The following is a 14,838-nucleotide window of genomic DNA, read 5'->3' as shown; positions in this document are numbered from 1 at the left end:
ATTTTTTATTTGATTCACACTGATACTTAAGGACCACTCAGGACTGAGACATACAATGGGTTTACGTATTTCCTAACTATTGTAGATGACTACAGTAGAGCCACATGGACTTTTCTGTTAAGTTGCAAAAATAATGCTTTTCCAATTCTAAAATCTTTCTGTAGTACGGTAGAAAGGCAATTTAATATGAAGGTAAAAAGGGTAAGGTCTGATAATGCAAAGGATTAGGCAAAGGATCACAGGAAGCTGGCTTCCTTGAATCACAAGGTATACTGCATAAAACATCTTTTATGGGAACACCCCAACAGAATAGGGTGATTGAGAGAAAATATATGCATCTTTTGGAAGTTGCAAGGGGTCTAGTTTTTTAGTCTAAGGTCCCCATTCAATACTGGGGAGAATGTGTGCTGACAGCCACTCATCTCATCAACAAGATACCTTCTAGAGTTTTGAAAGGCAAGACATCCTATGAGGTTCTTCTTGTGAGATCGCCTAACTATGATTCACTTAGATCTTTTGGATGTCTATGATATGCATCTACTTTGGCTCATAATAGGAATAAATTTGAGCCAAGAGCTAAGAGATGTTTGTTCTTGGGATATGCACAAGGTCAAAAGGGTTACAAAGTTCTGAAAATTGAAACAAGAAAGGTGTTTATTTTCAGAGATGTCAAGTTCCATGAAGATCATTTCCCTTTCACTTTGTCCACCACAACACCTCCCTTTGTTTTTCCCTTCTACCACTTTTTCTGATATTCCACCTTCTGTTCAACCATCTATCAGTATCATCTCTACACCGTAAGCATATTCAGCTGCCTCCCCTTTTCTTTCTACACCTAGCAGGACACCTGGGATGGGAGATCAAACCACTAACCATCCTGAACCCTCTTCTCCTTTGCCAAGTTTTGGGCTAGAAAATTCACCACATTATTCACCTAGTACTTCATCAACCAATCAACCTAACTCCCAGTCCTCCTATTTCATCTCCCGTTCCCACTTTTCCCATTCCACCACTTCCAATCAGAAAATTTGAAAGGATTACTCAAAGACCAACATACCTAAATGATTATGTATGCAATAGCATATTCCTCATTGACCTCAACTCCTCATGTTTCACTCAGTCAGCTAAACCTACTGCTTTCTCTTTTGGAGGACTCACACTCAATAATCAGAATGTTCTGAAGAGTGTGTCCACCATTTCAGAACCAACAAGCTACCATGAAGCTTGTAAGGAAGCGGGTTAGAGAAAGGCAATGGAGGTAGAAATTGCAGCTCTAGAGTTGAATCATACTTCGAATATGGTGACCTTACCACCAGGAAAGAAGGCTTTACCATGCAAATAGGTTTACAAAGTTAAACATAAGTCAGATGGTACTATAGAAAGGCTGAAGGCAAGGTTAGTAGTGAGGGGGAGCATACAAAGAGAAGAAATTGACTATTTAGTAACTTTTTCTCCAGTGGTGAAAATGACCACAATTAGATGTCTCTTAACAATAGTTGTGAAGAAAGGCTGGCATGTGTCACAACTTGATGTGAACAATGCCTTTTTACATGGAGACTTGCAACAAGAAGTCTACATGAAATTTCCTGCTGGACTATCACCTCCTGATCCTACTAAGTATGTCTTTTGAGAAAGTCACTGTATGATTTAAAGCAAGCCTCTAGGAAGTGCAGTGGTATGCCAAGCTTGCTGGGGCATTAAGATACAATGGCTATTCTAGTTTCCTCAATGACTATTCATTGTTCTACAAACAATCTGGGGCCTAGTTTCTATCATAGATGTCAATTTAATATCAGGCAGTGATATTGAGGAAACAATCAAATTACAACTTTTCTCAATACTAAATTCAAGGTTAAAAACTTAGGAGACATTCATTATTTCCTAGCGTTGGAAATTCTTCGAGAAAAACAGGGGTTCATTATTTTGAAGGAATTTAACTTTTCTGGCTCGGCAGTATCTTCACCACTTGATCCTTATTCCAAACTCGATGCTGATGATGGGCCTCATTATTCAGATCCCACTCTTTATCGATATTTGGTGGGCAAACTCAATTACCTCACAAATACTCGGCCTGACTTATCTTTTGTTGTGTTTTGTCTCAGCCAATTTATGCAAAGGCCATGCCTTTCTCATTTCACTGTTGGCCTGCGTGTTCTACGTTATCTGTCTGCAGATCCTTCACATGGTATTTTTCTATCTTCATACCCTTCATTCGATTTGGTAGCTTTTTGTGATTCCGACTAGGCAGCTTGCAAAGATTCTAGGAGGTCAGTTAATGGGTTCTTTATCATGCTTGGTGGAGCACCAATTTCCTCTAAATCAAAAAAGCAAGCATCAATATTTCTTTCATCTGCAGATCCAGAGTATAGGACTATGAGAAGAGTTACCGTAGAAATTACCTGGTTGGTACACCTTCTTGCAGATCTGTCTTCTCCACCTTTACTTCCTATTCCGGTTCAATTTGATAGCCAAGCAGCAATACACAACATCCGTAACCCTGTCTTTCACGAGCAAATAAAACATGTTGAGCTCGATTGTCACTTTGTCCGCCAATAGTATCTCTCCGGGCTAATAACCCTTTCTTTTGTCCCATCTCACTAGCAGCTCGCCGATCTTTTTACCAAACCTATACCAAGAGCTTCACATAATCTCATCTTGCACAAGTTGGGGGTCCATTCTCTCCCCTCCAACTTGAGGGGGGGTGTAGAGAAGAAGGAAAAAAGTTTTTGTTTTGAGCCTTCAATCGATGAGAGAAATAAAGGGAAAGAGAAGAAGGGAAAGAAGAGCTGAGTTTCACATAAGGATTAGGGATTTTCGGATCTATCTAGGTGAGTGTATAATTTGGTCTCTCAAAATAATGAGACACATGGCAGCATTATCTTGGCCCTCAGCTGGACTTAATCTTGGCCATTGATATGGCACACTATACTCAAGGAATGAGACGCCTGGAAAGCTATATACACGTGCCCACACACATGTATAATACATAGTGAAGGAATAAAAGTGGTTATTTGGTTATAGTATAGGGAATAAAATTATGACAAGTGTATAGGGAATATTCTTTAGTTTTTCATTTTACATTATTTATTTTCAGCACATACACTTGTATATATACAAAGTTTTAGATGATATACAATACACAGGGAAAATTCCTTCATCTTCCTTATTAAATCTTACAATCCCATGCTGCAAAACTAGTAGTAGTACCTATAGTTGATTTAACAACATTTTCCAGTCTCTCTCACGTTTTCAGTAACTGATTTAATCTTTTTCTATGACTTCATTAGTTATAGGTTAGAAAAACAATAGATAGTTTAATCTATGTAATGATATATTTATCTTTGGTTAGTGATAACGTTACAGTGTGAGCTATAATGTCAATGGATGCATGACAAAACGAGTTTTAACTTGTGGCATTCTTTGAAGCTATATATAGAAAGATCGAGTCGTACGGTAATTGAATATAAATAGTGCTTTTACTACTCCTCTTGGACTGTGCAATACAGACTTTTGGGTTTCCAATTTGCAGTATGGAATTGGTCCGAGAATAATAGCGAAAAGAAGGTTGTAGGTTATTACATACTTGGAAGCTAGCTAATTAAATACCCTCACCATAAGCTCGTATTTTACCCTGAATTAAGTAAAGGTTTACGGACGTATTTTAGGCAATTTGACACGACTGAAGATCAAATGTGGATACCAAAGAGGTAATTATTGGTCACGCTCAACTATGTCTTATAAAAAGAATTAAGCGGTCGTTGCAAATATAATCCAATTTACAAGTCCGGAGTCGAATCCCACAGAGAATTAAGGCTTAGCTACAGTTGTTCAATATCACCAAGAAGACAAGCTTGAACAGTTCCTAACTTATAGATATTAAGATTTTTGTGTATAACTAATTAACTAACAAATTAAAATAGTAAATTAACAACTAAAAATACTAAGGGTTAGAGACAAGATTAAGGAGGTCTAGAGTTATGATTTCCCCTATTGTCGGAATCCTTCCCGCTATGTTTTCTATAAATTTGCCTAAGTATTCTCTACCGATCATGAGCGCTTTGACTGTCGTAACTCTCTCCCGAGTAATTACCATAATTTACTAGACATATTCTCCCGAATTACGCTAGTTGTCATTCGTTATCCCTAATCCCACTTTTAAATCCTTCATATTAATCCCTCATATACGTTAGAAGTGATATTGTTCAACAACTACCTATATATGCACTCTCTCCCGAGTAATACACATTAAATAGGCACAGTCGATTGAGAACTCTTCAACCAACCACAATAATAACGTAGTTGAACAAATAGAGAAAATACTATAGCAAATCTATATTAACGTAATAGAAAATTCATCCTCCAACAGATTCCATCAAAACCCTAGATAACAAATTAGCTATTCATAATAGTATGCATAACTGCAATACTAGAATTCATAACCAATAATGAAAATAGGAAGAAGTAAGCGAAAAACTAGTAGAAGAATTCTCCGCCTTACTCCTAGTGTGTTCTTGCCTCCTTAAGTCGAATCCCCGATCTCCACGGCGGCTTCGTGCTCTTCCTAGGTCTAAAGTGTGTCAAAAGTATGTACTCCTCCTTAAAATAGTGATTTTACATGTATTTATACCAAGTAGGGTCGGGTCAGACGATAATACCTTCTCCCACGCGAAATAGGACTCTGGCTCTGTAAAATTTGCACAGGCGCGTCGCATGGGGAGACGCGCAACGCGGTGTGCTTGTGGGGAAGTTCAGAGAGTTGATTCTGATAGGCTGCAGGAAATTTACACAGCGCGCCGCGGTAGTGGGAATTTGCAAAAATGCAAAACATGAAAGTTGTAGCCCTTACAAATAGCTTCCAACGATATATTGTGGAGCCCAAACGAAGTTTTAAGCAAAAAGTTATGTGCATTTTACTAGACAATGTGGCGTATGCCCGCTTGATTCTTCGTTTCGCTCATAACTATCATCCTTTGATCCCCGAACACGATCCCGGCTTAATTCCTTGGGCTTTTAGTCAGAAAATTATACTCCAAATCACTTGAATTGATTCCATAATATTTATATAGCTCGAAATCACTCCTACAAGGCATAAAATACACAATTAGTGCAAAACACTAGCGATTAAAGCTCAAACTCAATTAAAGTGCAGTACATTAGAGTGTAATAAGTGACTAAAATACGTAATTATATCCTATCATCAACACCTCACACTTAAACCATTGCTCGTCCTCGAGCAATCAAACTACACTTTATATAGATACGACCTTTTTAAGTAATTTTCCTAACTCATCACACCAGGAATATTTAATATAGAATAAGCACAAAAGCGTAACATCTTCACCTTAAGAATTGACTCACAAGTACCACGCATTATTCACAACTTACTCACTTACTCTAACATATAGGTCACTGAAATTACCTTTCCTTCATGAATCAAGTGCCCTCACACAACAAAATAGAGTAGTTCCACACACAATAAAGTTTAAGAACGATTAAGAACTCAACATAGAAAAAATTCACTCACTCTCAAAAATAACATTCATATGCTACAAAAAAATGCACCATAGGCTTGCCCGTAGTGTATTACTCTACTAATCGAGCTCATTCAGTCTAGAATCCAGTAGGACTTTAATTGGTTGTAATGTAGGCTGCGGGACGGGTAGGATACATTTAGATATAAGAGTGACTACACCTCCCTAAGAACTTTAATACATACATTTTAATATTCAAGCCCATACTTATGTCAAATCAAAACTCCACTTTCACATCAATATATATTAATTCCATACTTCTTTAAGCACCATTATACCAAAAACCATCACTTATCAAGGAATATTTTTTGCAAAAATACAACTATTTTTTTCTTTCTTTTCTTTTTCTTTTCCAATTTAAGTGGCTCTTACTTTTTTAAAACAGTGCACCTTTCTCCTTATCTCATTAGTTCCACTCAAAAGCCAAACCAATCACCCAACACTTTAACTTTTAAAATGTTCATAACTATTCAAGTGCTCATGATAGGTTAGAATGTTCAAATAGATCGTTAATGAGGTAAGGCTTTTGAGTGGGTAAGGCGTGTAATGTGGTTTCCACAGAAACAGGATTACAGGATCAAAGGGGTTAACTACGATACATAACAATTAGGCGGGTAAAATATATATATATGGCTCAACAAAGAAACACCTATATCACTTCCAAGACTGAACGAAACTACTATTTTACTTTGCAAACACACGGGACAAGTTTTAGACATCAAATGTAATGCACAGAATAACACACAAATCTCACACATACATGGCACACAACTCACTGAGGATTGGACTTATCAAGACACTCTAGTCAAATCAGTTAAGCAAAGTTAAGCTTATACAATTTAAGGTACTTTATACAAGAGTCAAAAACTGAGCCTAAGCGGTCACAACCAAAGTACTCACTATTCTCAAGGCATAACAAAGTCAAGAGATATTGCTTCAATTCAACACACAGCACAATGGCTCCTATTTCTAAAAAAATAACTACATCTGGTTCAAACAAACCCTTGAAAAAGAACCGTGGCACAAAGAAAAACTAAGGGGTAATTGCTACACTACCTAACAAAAGAAAATCTTTTTGTCTTTTTTCTTTCGACTTAAATCCCTCAAGAAAATTGTCTAATAGATCCATCATCGGGAAAAGTCTAACCTTTTTTAAAAAAAAAAAGCATTATTTAATTAAACTAACACAGCTAAAGTAGCATAGAAAGTCACCCAGACAATCTCCTCACCCCACACTTAAAATTGTGCATTGTCCCCAATGCACACCATAACTAATAAGAGAGTAAAAGAAACACCCTGTTAGGCCAAAGGCCGAAGCACTAGCAGTTCATGGGGTACTCAGACTTCTCCCAGGTCTGGTCCTTCGTGCGGATACCTCACACTTAGTTCCAACCATCTGATTTGTTGTTGCATCCTTCCAATAGCTTTGCTTTCGATGCTCCTAGAAAATTAAAAATCGACACTATAACAATAATACAATTAAAAAAATAATAAAAAATAAAAGAAAGCAGTAAAGCTGAGTTGCCTCCCAACAAGCGATTGATTTAACATCGCGGCATGACGTGAATCACTTTCTACCTCCACTTCGAACTTATGAATTGGACCCCAAGTTTTGATTCTACTCTATGATCATGCTCATGGGGTGATACAAATTATTGCGAGCCAAAAATTAAATGATACTTTATGAACTTTTTGGCTTTCAACCGAGGAATGTCACTTTGCTTAGACGGCCTTGAAAATTTCAAAATATAGGGCTCATCTACCTCTTCCTTTGACTCTTGCATTGGCTCATACATATCAATTTCCATTTCACTATCTGAACATAATGTAGAGAAGTATTGGGAATGTGGTCCAACGCGCTCAAATACATTAACTTCAAGATTTTTAACCTCATCAACACCAATCACACTAGAGTCAACAAAATTTGTATCTTCAACATCCCTGGTTGACTCTAGTATTACTTCTTCAACATCGGCATCCTCGAATTCTAGTTGGTTAGAGTGTTGGGGTTCTACTTTGGACCCCTCCATTGGCACCTCAATTTCCATCTCTAATGCACACTGCTCATGGCTACTATCCATAATATTGGCATATTGAGCATTAAAAGCTTCAACTAGTTGACTCACTTGAGCCTCCAAATTGCGAATAGTTGCATCTTGCCTTTGTACTCGCAGTTGTATCTCATCATATTGTTCCACAAGGTACTTTAGCATATCTTCGATCTTTTTCAGGTCATCGGAATGTTCTTTGTTCCTATTAACTTCACAAGAAAAAGAAGAACCGTCAAAGTAAGGGGTTGGGGGAAAATAAGAAATATAAGCACAACCATGAAAGTGACCATCTTGACCACCACACATATCAGACACATTCTAAACATAAGATTGAGTTGGTGCACATAACTCGCTCTCGGGAATATTTTGATAATTTTGCCCTGGGTGATTTCCTCCACTAAATGCATAATGAGGATCAAAAGTAGAATTACCAAGATCAAAACTCTCATAATACCAAGATACCCTGTCTTTCAAGTCAAAAATAAAAAATAAACAAAAAAAAATAATCAAATACAAGAAAACAAAAATAAAAGTTCAAACTTGCAACCTAGCAATATGTACGCATACAACTACACTGTTAGTTCCCCGGCAACGGTGCCAAAATTTGATCACGCCTAACTATGCCTTATAAAAAGGACTAAGCGGTCGTTGCAAATATAATCTGGTTTACATGTTCGGAGTCGAATCCCATAGAGAACTAAGGCTTAGCTACAGCTGTTTAATATCACCAAGAAGACAAGCATGAACCATTCCTAACTTATAGATATTAAGATTTTTTGTATTTAACTAATTAACTAACAAATTAAAATAATAAATTAATAACTAAAGATACTAAGGGTTAGAGATAAGATTAAGGAGGTCTAGAGTTATGATTTTCCCTATTGTTGAAATCCTTCCCGCTACGTTTTTTATAAATTTGCCTAAGTATTCTCTACCGATAATGAGCGCTCTGACTATCGTAACTCTCTCCCGAGTAATTACCATAATTTACAAGACATATTCTCCCGAATTACGCTAGTTGTCATTAAGTATGGCTCACTCGGATCGCACCCAAGGTTTTTGTCACGACCCTAAACTAGGACTCGGTCGTGATGGTGCCTCTCGTGAGGACAAGGCCAGCCGACACTTACCCATTCAGTTTTAAGAAGTTAACAATGAGAATTTAAGTCTATAACATGATTAATAATCCAACATTTAAGTAGTCAACAGTACGAATATGCGGTAAAATAACCCAACACATCCCGATACCGGGGTGTCATTAGTCATGAGCATCTAAAAATCCGGAATACTCAGAAAAAAGTCTATAGAATTTAACACAAAAACTAAAACAAGGATAAATAAGATAGGGAAGAAGCTCTGGGGTGCGAACGCCGGCAGCTACCTAGAGAATCTTCGGATTCGCCTAAGCTGGAAAGATCAATACTCGGGAGCAGGACCAGATACGCCTGAATCTGCACACAGGATGCAGGGAGTAAAGTGAGTACTCTAACTCAGTGAGTAATAATCATAAATAAATACTGAAAGCATGAAATCACGTAAGGCACATTATAGGCTATAATAAAGCAGTAAAACAGGTAAGAACAATGGTTCCGCAAAGATATGTAAAATCGTATAAGTTCAGTTTAAACTTCAAGAAATGTGTATTCAATAATTAAACAGGTAAATGACAGACAAATAAGACAGATAAGCACATAAAGGATTGCCCCTCGGGCACAATGTCAACAATACCAGCCCCTCGGGCTATATCTCACATCACAATAGGTACTCGCGCTCACTGGGGGTGTGCAGACTCCTAGAGGGGCCCCTTACAGCCCAAGCGCAACATCAAGCTATCTCGTGGCATCATCACTAGGCCCTCGGCCTCATATCAACAAGACATCTCATGGCGTATAAATCTCAGGCCCTCGGCCTCATAATCATAGTCAATGTTTCTTCACAACATAGGCCCTCGGCCTTACTCAGTCAAAATCCTCACAAGCCACTCGGGCAATAGTAAAACATGATTTCTCAGCCCAATTATCATTTAAAAGATCATTTAAGTGTTAAAACATAGTAAACATAGCTGAGTATGAAAACATTGAAATATAACATGACTGAGTTCAAGTATAAAGTCAAAACAATGAGGAAATATCAATAAAAGCCCCTGAAGGGTTCAAATAGTTGGCACGAGGCCCAAATAATGATGACAGCAAGTAGATTTCAGTCAAATACGCGGTAAAATAATCATTCGGGACGGACTAAGTCACAATCCCCAACAGTGCACGACCTCACGCTCGTAAACAAGTGTGTGTTTCACCTCAATATAGCACAGCTATGTGCAATCCGGGGTTTTATACCCTCAGAACATCATTTACAATCATTACTCACCTCAATCCGGTCAAATCTCTAGCTCGCGACATCTTTGCCCCTCGAATCGGCCTCCACTCGTGTCAAATTTATCCAAAATTAGAATCAGGGTGTCAAAATATGCTAAGGGAACGAAGCCCAAGCGAAAATAATCAATTTAAAAATTACCCCTCGATAAAATGCACATCAATAGGTTTATTATCTCCCCACGAGTTCATACATACCAAAAGCATCAAAATCCATCCACAAATGACCCCTCAAATTCCAAATTTTTGGTCTCTAATTTCAAGCCCTAGTTCTTCAATTTTAGGCTTAGATTCCATGAGTTATTAGGTAGATTTCACATTAGAATCGAGTTTTAGGTCCATGAATCTTACCTCCAAGTGATTCCCCTTGAATCCCTCTTCAATCCTCTTCAAAAAGCTCCAAAAACGCTCAACAATGGAAGAAATAAACCCCAAAATCGCGGACAAGACGACTATTTAAACTTTCTGCCCAGGCCTAAAATCCTTCTTCGCGAACCCGGTCAAAGCCTCGCGTTCGCGAAGCACAAAATAACTTTGACCAATATTCCTCTTTCGCGATCGCGACCTTACCATCGCAAACATGATGCTTTACTCAGACCACCCTTCACGGTCGCGTTACCCCTCTCGCGGATGCGATGAATAATATACCTCAAACCCAGCTGACCACTTTTCCTCTACGCGAACGCGATCCACCAGACGCAAACGCGATGACCAAACGCCCAGCCCTTCAGAACGCGTAGCCTTCCTCGCTAATGCGAAGGCTTAAATCCCAGCTTCATCAACTAACCCTTCGCGAACGCGAGGACCCACTCGCGAACGCAAAGGTCATTTCTCTGCAACACTGACCTGCAACTTTCTGCAATTCCAAACTTCATGGAATGGTCCGATTGACCACCCGAAACACCCGAGGCCTCCAGGACCTCAACCAAACATGCCAACATATCCCAAAACCTTATTCAAACTTGTACCAATCTTCAAAATACCTCAAACAACACCGAATCAACCAAAACACATCAGATTTAAGCCTAAGTTTTCAAAATCTTCTGAATTCCGCTTTTGATCAAAAACCCAACCAAACCATGTCCGAATGACCTGAAATTTTGCACAGACATCCCAAATGACACAACGGAACTACTGCAACTCTCGGAATTCCATTCCGACCCCTATATCAAAATCTCACCTACCAATCGAAAATCGCCAAAATAACAACGTCGCCAATTCAAGACTAAATCTACCTCGAACCTCCAAAACTCATTCGGATCACGCTCCTAAGTCCCGAATCACCTCCCGAAGCTAACCAAATCATCGAAACTCACATCTGAGCCCTCTAACACATAAGTCAACATCCAGTTGACTTTTCTAACTTAAGCTTCCTCAAAATAGACTAAGTGTCTCAAACCTTATCAAATCCTTTCTGAACCCGAGCCAACCAATCCGATCACACATTGAACCGATAAACAAAGCAATAAGAAGCAGAAATGGGGGAAATGGAGCGGTAACTCATGAAACGATCGACCGGGTTGTTACATCTTCCCCCTCTTAAACAAATGTTCGTCCTTGAACGAGTCAAGAAACATATCTAAAGCCTCAAACATGTGAGGATATCTGCTCCGCATATCCCGCTTGGTCTCCCAGGTAGCCTCATCTATGGGCTGACCTCTCCACTGCGTTTTCACTGAAGCTATATCCTTTGATCTCAACTTTCGAACCTGATCCTCCAAAATAGTTGTTGGCTCCACATCATAAGTCAAATCACCATCAAACTGCACCGTGCTAAATTCTAGAACATAAGACAGATCCCCAATATATTTTCGGAGCATAAAAACATGAAATACCGGATGCACACTCGACAAGCTGGGTGGCAAAGCAAGCTCATAATCCACCTCCCCAATCCTCCGAAGCACCTCAAAAGTCCCAATGAACCGCAGACTCAATTTTCCTTTCTTCCCAAATCTCATAACACCCTTCATAGGCGAAACCTTCAACAGAACCTTCTCACCAACCATGTAGGACATATCTCGAACCTTCCTGTCAGCATAAATCTTTTGTCTCGACTGCGCAGTACGAAGCCTCTCCTGAATTACCTTCACCTTCTCTAAAGCATCCTGTACCAAGTCTGTCCCCAATAGCCTAGCCTCACCTGGCTCAAACCAACCAACTGGAGATCTACACCGCCTCCCATACAAAGCCTCATATGGAGCCATCTGAATACTCGACTGGTAGCTATTGTTATAAGCAAACTCTATAAGCGGTAGAAACTGATCCCATGACCCTCCAAAATCAATGACACAAGCACGCAACATGTCCTCCAATATCTGAATAATGCGCTCGGACTGTCTATCCATTTGAGGGTGAAAAGTTGTGCTCAACTCAACCTGAGTGCCCAACTCTCACTGCACAGACCTTCAAAACTGCGAAGTAAATTGAGTGCCCCTATCTGAAATGATAGAAACTGGGACACCATGCAACTGAACAATCTCCCGGATATAGATCTCTACCAACCGCTCTGAAGAATAGGTAGTACACACAGGAATGAAGTGCGCGTACTTGGTCAGCCAATCCACAATCACCCAAATAGCATCGAACTTCTTCAAAGTCCATGGAAGTCCAACCACAAAGTCCATGGTGATCTGTTCCCACTTCCACTCTGGAATATCCATCCACTGAAGCAAGCCACCTAGTCTCTAATAATCATATTTCACCTGCTAACAATTGAGACACCGAGATCCCACAATGTCTTTCTTCATTCTCCTCCACCAATAATGCTGCCTCAAATCCTAATACATCTTCGCGGCACCCAGATGAATGGAATGCCGTGAGCTATGGGCCTCCTCCAGAATCAACTTCCAAAGCCCATCCACATTGGGCACACAAATTCAGCCCTACATTCTCAACACCCCATCATCACCAATGGTAACATCTCTAGCATCATCATGCTGAACTTTGTCCTTAAGGACAAGCAAATGCGGAATATCATACTGGCGCTCTCTGATGCGATCATATAAGGAAGACCGAGAAACCACACAAGCCAATACCCGACTGGGCTCCATAATATCTAACCTCACGAACTGATTGGTCAAGGCCTGAACATCAACTGCAAAAGGTCTCTTCCCAACTGGAATATATGCCAAACTCCTCAAACTCACCGTCTTTCGGCTTAAAGCATTGGCCACCACATTGATCTTCCCCGGATGGTACAATATAGTGATATCATAATCCTTTAGCAACTCCAACCATCTCCGCTGCCTCAAATTAAGATCCTTCTACTTGAACAAGTGTTGGAGGCTACGATGATCAGTAAACACCTCACAAGACACACCATACAAGTAGTGCCTCCAAATCTTCGACGCATGAACTATGGCAGCCAACTCCAAATCATGAACGGGGTAGTTCTTCTCATGAGGCTTCAACTGACGAGAAGCATAAGCGATAACTCTACCCTCCTGCATCAATACACAACCAATACCAACTCTCGAATCATCACAATACACGGTATATGAACCTGAAGTTGATGGCAAAACTAACACTGAAGCCATGGTCAAGGTTATCTTGAGCTTCTAAAAGATCTCCTCACACTCATCCGACCATACAAATGAAGCACCCTTCTGAGTCAACTTGGTCAAGGGCGATGCGATGGACGAAAATCCCTAAACAAACCGACGATAATAACCCGCCAAACCAAGAAAGCTGCGAATCTCTGTGGCTGAGGACGGTCTAGGCCAACTCTGAACCACCGCTATCTTCTTCGGATCAACCTGAATACCCTCGTTGGACACCACGTGCCCTAAGAAAGCCATTGAATTGAGCCAAAACTCACACTTGGAGAATTTCGCATAAAGCTTCTCCTCCCTCAATCTCTGCAACACAACTCGCACATGCTCTACGTGCTCCTCCTGACTACGGGAATACACCAGAATATCATCAATGAAGACTATGACAAATGAGTTGAGATAAGGCCGGAACACGCTATTCATCAAATGCATGAATGCTGCTGGAGCATTGGTCAGCCTAAAAGACATCAACAAGAACTCATAATGACCATATCGGGTCCTGAAAGCTGTCTTAAGAATAATCGAGTCCCTAATCTTCAACTGGTGATAACCGGAATAGAGATCAATCTTGGAGAACACTCTCGCTCCCTGAAGCTGGTTGAATAAATCATCAATGCGAGGTAAAGGATACTTGTTCTTAACTATTACCTTGTTCAATTGCCTATAATCAATGCACATCTTCATTGTGCCATCCTTCTTCTTCACAAATAAAACCGACGCACCTCAAGGTGACACACTAGGCCGAATAAACCCCTTTTTAAGGAGTTTTTGAAGCTGCTCCTTTAACTCCTTCAACTCCGCTGGTGCCATGCGATACGGCAAAATAGAAATGGGTTGAGTGTCCGGCACCAAGTCAAGACCAAAATTAATATCCCTATCCGGTGGCATGTCGAGTAGGTCTGCAGGAAACACATCGGGAAAATCCTCACAACTGGAACAGAATCAATACTGGGAGTCTCAGCACTGACATCCCTCACAAAGGCTAGATACGAAAGACAACCTTTCCCAACCATACATTGGGCCTTCAAGAATGAGATCACTCTACTGGGAAAATAATCAGTCACACCTCACCACTCAATCCGTGGCACACCTGGTATAGCCAATGTGACTGTCTCGGCATGACAATCCAGAATAGCACGACACGGAGATAGCCAATCCATGCCCAAAATGACATCGAAATCTACCATACACAATAATAAAAGATCCACTCGGGTCTTCAGACCCCCAATAGTCACCACACACAATCGGTACACACGGTTTACAACAACAGTATCGCCCAAACGGGGTAGATACATGAACAGGTAAAGCAAGAGACTCACAGGGCGTACCCAAA

The 14,838-nt window shown here is 40.0% G+C and overlaps 1 long non-coding RNA gene across 1 annotated transcript; it reads right to left on the bottom strand.

Annotated features, from left to right (window-relative positions):
• Positions 1-1,781: 1,781 nt before the first annotated feature.
• Positions 1,782-2,775, bottom strand: LOC104216872 (uncharacterized). Its single transcript, XR_708603.2, has 2 exons — positions 2,400-2,775; positions 1,782-2,314 (listed from the first exon to the last, which is right to left on the bottom strand). It is a non-coding gene; the product is annotated as an uncharacterized lncRNA (long non-coding RNA).
• Between the last annotated feature and the right edge of the window lie 12,063 nt (positions 2,776-14,838).

This window comes from Nicotiana sylvestris, chromosome 5, assembly GCF_000393655.2.
Source record: "Nicotiana sylvestris chromosome 5, ASM39365v2, whole genome shotgun sequence".
Lineage (NCBI taxonomy): Eukaryota > Viridiplantae > Streptophyta > Magnoliopsida > Solanales > Solanaceae > Nicotiana > Nicotiana sylvestris.
Note: the sequence above shows the minus strand (reverse complement) of the source record. Positions and strands in the feature narration are given on the sequence as shown.